This window comes from Festucalex cinctus, unplaced genomic scaffold, assembly GCF_051991245.1.
Source record: "Festucalex cinctus isolate MCC-2025b unplaced genomic scaffold, RoL_Fcin_1.0 HiC_scaffold_23, whole genome shotgun sequence".
Lineage (NCBI taxonomy): Eukaryota > Metazoa > Chordata > Actinopteri > Syngnathiformes > Syngnathidae > Festucalex > Festucalex cinctus.
In genome coordinates this window covers 1060955-1071586 of record NW_027520270.1, presented here as the reverse complement: position 1 = coordinate 1071586, position 10632 = coordinate 1060955, and positions in this window count along the sequence as shown.

Here is a 10632-nt window from a genome sequence, read left to right as displayed (position 1 = left end):
ATCATCATCCGGATGCCAAAATAAACTAAATACAGCAAAAGATTTGAGTGCACAACGTTTGGTTTAGATTTGACAGCCATAATCAGCAATTGTGTACATTTGAGCTGAATGTGTCAAAATCTTAAAAATTAACAGGTGCCCAAGCAATTTCATGCTAGAATCATCATCCGGATGCCAAAATAAACTAAATACAGCAAAAGATTTGAGTGCACAACGTTTGGTTTAGGTTTGACAGCCATAATCACCTTTTTATTGCTTTAAATGCGTTTTTAGCGCATGATTGTACATTTGAGCTGAATGTGTCAAAATCTTAAAAATTAACAGGTGCCCAAGCAATTTCATGCTAGAATCATCATCCGGATGCCAAAATAAACTAAATACAGCAAAAGATTTGAGTGCACAACGTTTGGTTTAGATTTGACAGCCATAATCAGCAATTGTGTACATTTGAGCTGAATGTGTCAAAATCTTAAAAATTAACAGGTGCCCAAGCAATTTCATGCTAGAATCATCATCCGGATGCCAAAATAAACTAAATACAGCAAAAGATTTGAGTGCACAACGTTTGGTTTAGGTTTGACAGCCATAATCACCTTTTTATTGCTTTAAATGTGTTTTTAGCGCATGATTGTACATTTTAGCTGAATGTGTCAAAATCTTAAAAATTAACAGGTGCCCAAGCAATTTCATGCTAGAATCATCATCCGGATGCCAAAATAAACTAAATACAGCAAAAGATTTGAGTGCACAACGTTTGGTTTAGATTTGACAGCCATAATCAGCAATTGTGTACATTTGAGCTGAATGTGTCAAAATCTTAAAAATTAACAGGTGCCCAAGCAATTTCATGCTAGAATCATCATCCGGACGCCAAAATAAACTAAATACAGCAAAAGATTTGAGTGCACAACGTTTGGTTTAGATTTGACAGCCATAATCAGCAATTGTGTACATTTGAGCTGAATGTGTCAAAATCTTAAAAATTAACAGGTGCCCAAGCAATTTCATGCTAGAATCATCATCCGGACGCCAAAATAAACTAAATACAGCAAAAGATTTGAGTGCACAACGTTTGGTTTAGGTTTGACAGCCATAATCACCTTTTTATTGCTTTAAATGCGTTTTTAGCGCATGATTGTACATTTGAGCTGAATGTGTCAAAATCTTAAAAATTAACAGGTGCCCAAGCAATTTCATGCTAGAATCATCATCCGGATGCCAAAATAAACTAAATACAGCAAAAGATTTTAGTGCACAACGTTTGGTTTAGGTTTGACAGCCATAATCACCTTTTTATTGCTTTAAATGCGTTTTTAGCGCATGATTGTACATTTGAGCTGAATGTGTCAACATCTTAAAAATTAACAGGTGCCCAAGCAATTTCATGCTAGAATCATCATCCGGATGCCAAAATAAACTAAATATAGCAAAAGATTTGAGTGCACAACGTTTGGTTTAGGTTTGACAGCCATAATCAGCAATTGTGTACATTTGAGCTGAATGTGTCAAAATCTTAAAAATTAACAGGTGCCCAAGCAATTTCATGCTAGAATCATCATCCGGATGCCAAAATAAACTAAATATAGCAAAAGATTTGAGTGCACAACGTTTGGTTTAGGTTTGACAGCCATAATCACCTTTTTATTGCTTTAAATGCGTTTTTAGCGCATGATTGTACATTTGAGCTGAATGTGTCAAAATCTTAAAAATTAACAGGTGCCCAAGCAATTTCATGCTAGAATCATCATCCGGATGCCAAAATAAACTAAATACAGCAAAAGATTTGAGTGCACAACGTTTGGTTTAGATTTGACAGCCATAATCAGCAATTGTGTACATTTGAGCTGAATGTGTCAAAATCTTAAAAATTAACAGGTGCCCAAGCAATTTCATGCTAGAATCATCATCCGGATGCCAAAATAAACTAAATACAGCAAAAGATTTGAGTGCACAACGTTTGGTTTAGGTTTGACAGCCATAATCAGCAATTGTGTACATTTGAGCTGAATGTGTCAAAATCTTAAAAATTAACAGGTGCCCAAGCAATTTCATGCTAGAATCATCATCCGGATGCCAAAATAAACTAAATATAGCAAAAGATTTGAGTGCACAACGTTTGGTTTAGGTTTGACAGCCATAATCACCTTTTTATTGCTTTAAATGCGTTTGTAGCGCATGATTGTACATTTGAGCTGAATGTGTCAAAATCTTAAAAATTAACAGGTGCCCAAGCAATTTCATGCTAGAATCATCATCCGGATGCCAAAATAAACTAAATACAGCAAAAGATTTGAGTGCACAACGTTTGGTTTAGATTTGACAGCCATAATCAGCAATTGTGTACATTTGAGCTGAATGTGTCAAAATCTTAAAAATTAACAGGTGCCCAAGCAATTTCATGCTAGAATCATCATCCGGATGCCAAAATAAACTAAATATAGCAAAAGATTTGAGTGCACAACGTTTGGTTTAGGTTTGACAGCCATAATCACCTTTTTATTGCTTTAAATGCGTTTGTAGCGCATGATTGTACATTTGAGCTGAATGTGTCAAAATCTTAAAAATTAACAGGTGCCCAAGCAATTTCATGCTAGAATCATCATCCGGATGCCAAAATAAACTAAATACAGCAAAAGATTTGAGTGCACAACGATTGGTTTAGATTTGACAGCCATAATCAGCAATTGTGTACATTTGAGCTGAATGTGTCAAAATCTTAAAAATTAACAGGTGCCCAAGCAATTTCATGCTAGAATCATCATCCGGATGCCAAAATAAACTAAATACAGCAAAAGATTTGAGTGCACAACGTTTGGTTTAGGTTTGACAGCCATAATCACCTTTTTATTGCTTTAAATGCGTTTGTAGCGCATGATTGTACATTTGAGCTGAATGTGTCAAAATCTTAAAAATTAACAGGTGCCCAAGCAATTTCATGCTAGAATCATCATCCGGATGCCAAAATAAACTAAATACAGCAAAAGATTTGAGTGCACAACGTTTGGTTTAGATTTGACAGCCATAATCAGCAATTGTGTACATTTGAGCTGAATGTGTCAAAATCTTAAAAATTAACAGGTGCCCAAGCAATTTCATGCTAGAATCATCATCTGGATGCCAAAATAAACTAAATACAGCAAAAGATTTGAGTGCACAACGTTTGGTTTAGGTTTGACAGCCATAATCACCTTTTTATTGCTTTAAATGCGTTTTTAGCGCATGATTGTACATTTGAGCTGAATGTGTCAAAATCTTAAAAATTAACAAGTGCCCAAGCAATTTCATGCTAGAATCATCATCCGGATGCCAAAATAAACTAAATACAGCAAAAGATTTGAGTGCACAACGTTTGGTTTAGATTTGACAGCCATAATCAGCAATTGTGTACATTTGAGCTGAATGTGTCAAAATCTTAAAAATTAACAGGTGCCCAAGCAATTTCATGCTAGAATCATCATCCGGATGCCAAAATAAACTAAATATAGCAAAGGATTTGAGTGCACAACGTTTGGTTTAGGTTTGACAGCCATAATCACCTTTTTATTGCTTTAAATGCGTTTGTAGCGCATGATTGTACATTTGAGCTGAATGTGTCAAAATCTTAAAAATTAACAGGTGCCCAAGCAATTTCATGCTAGAATCATCATCCGGATGCCAAAATAAACTAAATACAGCAAAAGATTTGAATGCACAACGTTTGGTTTAGATTTGACAGCCATAATCAGCAATTGTGTACATTTGAGCTGAATGTGTCAAAATCTTAAAAATTAACAGGTGCCCAAGCAATTTCATGCTAGAATCATCATCCGGATGCCAAAATAAACTAAATACAGCAAAAGATTTGAGTGCACAACGTTTGGTTTAGGTTTGACAGCCATAATCACCTTTTTATTGCTTTAAATGCGTTTTTAGCGCATGGTTGTACATTTGAGCTGAATGTGTCAAAATCTTAAAAATTAACAGGTGCCCAAGCAATTTCATGCTAGAATCATCATCCGGACGCCAAAATAAACTAAATACAGCAAAAGATTTGAGTGCACAACGTTTGGTTTAGATTTGACAGCCATAATAAGCAATTGTGTACATTTGAGCTGAATGTGTCAAAATCTTAAAAATTAACAGGTGCCCAAGCAATTTCATGCTAGAATCATCATCCGGATGCCAAAATAAACTAAATACAGCAAAAGATTTGAGTGCACAACGTTTGGTTTAGGTTTGACAGCCATAATCACCTTTTTATTGCTTTAAATGCGTTTTTAGCGCATGATTGTACATTTGAGCTGAATGTGTCAACATCTTAAAAATTAACAGGTGCCCAAGCAATTTCATGCTAGAATCATCATCCGGATGCCAAAATAAACTAAATATAGCAAAAGATTTGAGTGCACAACGTTTGGTTTAGGTTTGACAGCCATAATCACCTTTTTATTGCTTTAAATGCGTTTTTAGCGCATGATTGTACATTTGAGCTGAATGTGTCAAAATCTTAAAAATTAACAGGTGCCCAAGCAATTTCATGCTAGAATCATCATCCGGATGCCAAAATAAACTAAATACAGCAAAAGATTTGAGTGCACAACGTTTGGTTTAGATTTGACAGCCATAATCAGCAATTGTGTACATTTGAGCTGAATGTGTCAAAATCTTAAAAATTAACAGGTGCCCAAGCAATTTCATGCTAGAATCATCATCCGGATGCCAAAATAAACTAAATACAGCAAAAGATTTGAGTGCACAACGTTTGGTTTAGGTTTGACAGCCATAATCACCTTTTTATTGCTTTAAATGCGTTTTTAGCGCATGATTGTACATTTGAGCTGAATGTGTCAACATCTTAAAAATTAACAGGTGCCCAAGCAATTTCATGCTAGAATCATCATCCGGATGCCAAAATAAACTAAATATAGCAAAAGATTTGAGTGCACAACGTTTGGTTTAGGTTTGACAGCCATAATCAGCAATTGTGTACATTTGAGCTGAATGTGTCAAAATCTTAAAAATTAACAGGTGCCCAAGCAATTTCATGCTAGAATCATCATCCGGATGCCAAAATAAACTAAATATAGCAAAAGATTTGAGTGCACAACGTTTGGTTTAGGTTTGACAGCCATAATCACCTTTTTATTGCTTTAAATGCGTTTGTAGCGCATGATTGTACATTTGAGCTGAATGTGTCAAAATCTTAAAAATTAACAGGTGCCCAAGCAATTTCATGCTAGAATCATCATCCGGATGCCAAAATAAACTAAATACAGCAAAAGATTTGAGTGCACAACGTTTGGTTTAGATTTGACAGCCATAATCAGCAATTGTGTACATTTGAGCTGAATGTGTCAAAATCTTAAAAATTAACAGGTGCCCAAGCAATTTCATGCTAGAATCATCATCCGGATGCCAAAATAAACTAAATACAGCAAAAGATTTGAGTGCACAACGTTTGGTTTAGGTTTGACAGCCATAATCACCTTTTTATTGCTTTAAATGCGTTTTTAGCGCATGATTGTACATTTGAGCTGAATGTGTCAAAATCTTAAAAATTAACAGGTGCCCAAGCAATTTCATGCTAGAATCATCATCCGGATGCCAAAATAAACTAAATACAGCAAAAGATTTGAGTGCACAACGTTTGGTTTAGATTTGACAGCCATAATCAGCAATTGTGTACATTTGAGCTGAATGTGTCAAAATCTTAAAAATTAACAGGTGCCCAAGCAATTTCATGCTAGAATCATCATCCGGATGCCAAAATAAACTAAATACAGCAAAAGATTTGAGTGCACAACGTTTGGTTTAGGTTTGACAGCCATAATCACCTTTTTATTGCTTTAAATGCGTTTTTAGCGCATGATTGTACATTTGAGCTGAATGTGTCAAAATCTTAAAAATTAACAAGTGCCCAAGCAATTTCATGCTAGAATCATCATCCGGATGCCAAAATAAACTAAATACAGCAAAAGATTTGAGTGCACAACGTTTGGTTTAGGTTTGACAGCCATAATCACCTTTTTATTGCTTTAAATGCGTTTTTAGCGCATGATTGTACATTTGAGCTGAATGTGTCAAAATCTTAAAAATTAACAGGTGCCCAAGCAATTTCATGCTAGAATCATCATCCGGATGCCAAAATAAACTAAATACAGCAAAAGATTTGAGTGCACAACGTTTGGTTTAGATTTGACAGCCATAATCAGCAATTGTGTACATTTGAGCTGAATGTGTCAAAATCTTAGAAATTAACAGGTGCCCAAGCAATTTCATGCTAGAATCATCATCCGGATGCCAAAATAAACTAAATACAGCAAAAGATTTGAGTGCACAACGTTTGGTTTAGGTTTGACAGCCATAATCACCTTTTTATTGCTTTAAATGTGTTTTTAGCGCATGATTGTACATTTTAGCTGAATGTGTCAAAATCTTAAAAATTAACAGGTGCCCAAGCAATTTCATGCTAGAATCATCATCCGGATGCCAAAATAAACTAAATACAGCGAAAGATTTGAGTGCACAACGTTTGGTTTAGATTTGACAGCCATAATCAGCAATTGTGTACATTTGAGCTGAATGTGTCAAAATCTTAAAAATTAACAGGTGCCCAAGCAATTTCATGCTAGAATCATCATCCGGACGCCAAAATAAACTAAATACAGCAAAAGATTTGAGTGCACAACGTTTGGTTTAGATTTGACAGCCATAATCAGCAATTGTGTACATTTGAGCTGAATGTGTCAAAATCTTAAAAATTAACAGGTGCCCAAGCAATTTCATGCTAGAATCATCATCCGGATGCCAAAATAAACTAAATACAGCAAAAGATCTGAGTGCACAACGTTTGGTTTAGGTTTGACAGCCATAATCACCTTTTTATTGCTTTAAATGCGTTTTTAGCGCATGATTGTACATTTGAGCTGAATGTGTCAACATCTTAAAAATTAACAGGTGCCCAAGCAATTTCATGCTAGAATCATCATTCGGATGCCAAAATAAACTAAATATAGCAAAAGATTTGAGTGCACAACGTTTGGTTTAGGTTTGACAGCCATAATCACCTTTTTATTGCTTTAAATGCGTTTTTAGCGCATGATTGTACATTTGAGCTGAATGTGTCAAAATCTTAAAAATTAACAGGTGCCCAAGCAATTTCATGCTAGAATCATCATCCGGATGCCAAAATAAACTAAATACAGCAAAAGATTTGAGTGCACAACGTTTGGTTTAGATTTGACAGCCATAATCAGCAATTGTGTACATTTGAGCTGAATGTGTCAAAATCTTAAAAATTAACAGGTGCCCAAGCAATTTCATGCTAGAATCATCATCCGGATGCCAAAATAAACTAAATACAGCAAAAGATTTGAGTGCACAACGTTTGGTTTAGGTTTGACAGCCATAATCACCTTTTTATTGCTTTAAATGCGTTTTTAGCGCATGATTGTACATTTGAGCTGAATGTGTCATCATCTTAAAAATTAACAGGTGCCCAAGCAATTTCATGCTAGAATCATCATCCGGATGCCAAAATAAACTAAATATAGCAAAAGATTTGAGTGCACAACGTTTGGTTTAGGTTTGACAGCCATAATCAGCAATTGTGTACATTTGAGCTGAATGTGTCAATATCTTAAAAATTAACAGGTGCCCAAGCAATTTCATGCTAGAATCATCATCCGGATGCCAAAATAAACTAAATATAGCAAAAGATTTGAGTGCACAACGTTTGGTTTAGGTTTGACAGCCATAATCACCTTTTTATTGCTTTAAATGCGTTTGTAGCGCATGATTGTACATTTGAGCTGAATGTGTCAAAATCTTAAAAATTAACAGGTGCCCAAGCAATTTCATGCTAGAATCATCATCCGGATGCCAAAATAAACTAAATACAGCAAAAGATTTGAGTGCACAACGATTGGTTTAGATTTGACAGCCATAATCAGCAATTGTGTACATTTGAGCTGAATGTGTCAAAATCTTAAAAATTAACAGGTGCCCAAGCAATTTCATGCTAGAATCATCATCCGGATGCCAAAATAAACTAAATACAGCAAAAGATTTGAGTGCACAACGTTTGGTTTAGGTTTGACAGCCATAATCACCTTTTTATTGCTTTAAATGCGTTTGTAGCGCATGATTGTACATTTGAGCTGAATGTGTCAAAATCTTAAAAATTAACAGGTGCCCAAGCAATTTCATGCTAGAATCATCATCCGGATGCCAAAATAAACTAAATACAGCAAAAGATTTGAGTGCACAACGTTTGGTTTAGATTTGACAGCCATAATCAGCAATTGTGTACATTTGAGCTGAATGTGTCAAAATCTTAAAAATTAACAGGTGCCCAAGCAATTTCATGCTAGAATCATCATCTGGATGCCAAAATAAACTAAATACAGCAAAAGATTTGAGTGCACAACGTTTGGTTTAGGTTTGACAGCCATAATCACCTTTTTATTGCTTTAAATGCGTTTTTAGCGCATGATTGTACATTTGAGCTGAATGTGTCAAAATCTTAAAAATTAACAAGTGCCCAAGCAATTTCATGCTAGAATCATCATCCGGATGCCAAAATAAACTAAATACAGCAAAAGATTTGAGTGCACAACGTTTGGTTTAGATTTGACAGCCATAATCAGCAATTGTGTACATTTGAGCTGAATGTGTCAAAATCTTAAAAATTAACAGGTGCCCAAGCAATTTCATGCTAGAATCATCATCCGGATGCCAAAATAAACTAAATATAGCAAAGGATTTGAGTGCACAACGTTTGGTTTAGGTTTGACAGCCATAATCACCTTTTTATTGCTTTAAATGCGTTTGTAGCGCATGATTGTACATTTGAGCTGAATGTGTCAAAATCTTAAAAATTAACAGGTGCCCAAGCAATTTCATGCTAGAATCATCATCCGGATGCCAAAATAAACTAAATACAGCAAAAGATTTGAATGCACAACGTTTGGTTTAGATTTGACAGCCATAATCAGCAATTGTGTACATTTGAGCTGAATGTGTCAAAATCTTAAAAATTAACAGGTGCCCAAGCAATTTCATGCTAGAATCATCATCCGGATGCCAAAATAAACTAAATACAGCAAAAGATTTGAGTGCACAACGTTTGGTTTAGGTTTGACAGCCATAATCACCTTTTTATTGCTTTAAATGCGTTTTTAGCGCATGGTTGTACATTTGAGCTGAATGTGTCAAAATCTTAAAAATTAACAGGTGCCCAAGCAATTTCATGCTAGAATCATCATCCGGACGCCAAAATAAACTAAATACAGCAAAAGATTTGAGTGCACAACGTTTGGTTTAGATTTGACAGCCATAATCAGCAATTGTGTACATTTGAGCTGAATGTGTCAAAATCTTAAAAATTAACAGGTGCCCAAGCAATTTCATGCTAGAATCATCATCCGGATGCCAAAATAAACTAAATACAGCAAAAGATTTGAGTGCACAACGTTTGGTTTAGGTTTGACAGCCATAATCACCTTTTTATTGCTTTAAATGCGTTTTTAGCGCATGATTGTACATTTGAGCTGAATGTGTCAACATCTTAAAAATTAACAGGTGCCCAAGCAATTTCATGCTAGAATCATCATCCGGATGCCAAAATAAACTAAATATAGCAAAAGATTTGAGTGCACAACGTTTGGTTTAGGTTTGACAGCCATAATCACCTTTTTATTGCTTTAAATGCGTTTTTAGCGCATGATTGTACATTTGAGCTGAATGTGTCAAAATCTTAAAAATTAACAGGTGCCCAAGCAATTTCATGCTAGAATCATCATCCGGATGCCAAAATAAACTAAATACAGCAAAAGATTTGAGTGCACAACGTTTGGTTTAGATTTGACAGCCATAATCAGCAATTGTGTACATTTGAGCTGAATGTGTCAAAATCTTAAAAATTAACAGGTGCCCAAGCAATTTCATGCTAGAATCATCATCCGGATGCCAAAATAAACTAAATACAGCAAAAGATTTGAGTGCACAACGTTTGGTTTAGGTTTGACAGCCATAATCACCTTTTTATTGCTTTAAATGCGTTTTTAGCGCATGATTGTACATTTGAGCTGAATGTGTCAAAATCTTAAAAATTAACAGGTGCCCAAGCAATTTCATGCTAGAATCATCATCCGGATGCCAAAATAAACTAAATACAGCAAAAGATTTGAGTGCACAACGTTTGGTTTAGATTTGACAGCCATAATCAGCAATTGTGTACATTTGAGCTGAATGTGTCAAAATCTTAAAAATTAACAGGTGCCCAAGCAATTTCATGCTAGAATCATCATCCGGATGCCAAAATAAACTAAATACAGCAAAAGATTTGAGTGCACAACGTTTGGTTTAGGTTTGACAGCCATAATCACCTTTTTATTGCTTTAAATGCGTTTTTAGCGCATGATTGTACATTTGAGCTGAATGTGTCAAAATCTTAAAAATTAACAGGTGCCCAAGCAATTTCATGCTAGAATCATCATCCGGATGCCAAAATAAACTAAATACAGCAAAAGATTTGAGTGCACAACGTTTGGTTTAGATTTGACAGCCATAATCAGCAATTGTGTACATTTGAGCTGAATGTGTCAAAATCTTAGAAATTAACAGGTGCCCAAGCAATTTCATGCTAGAATC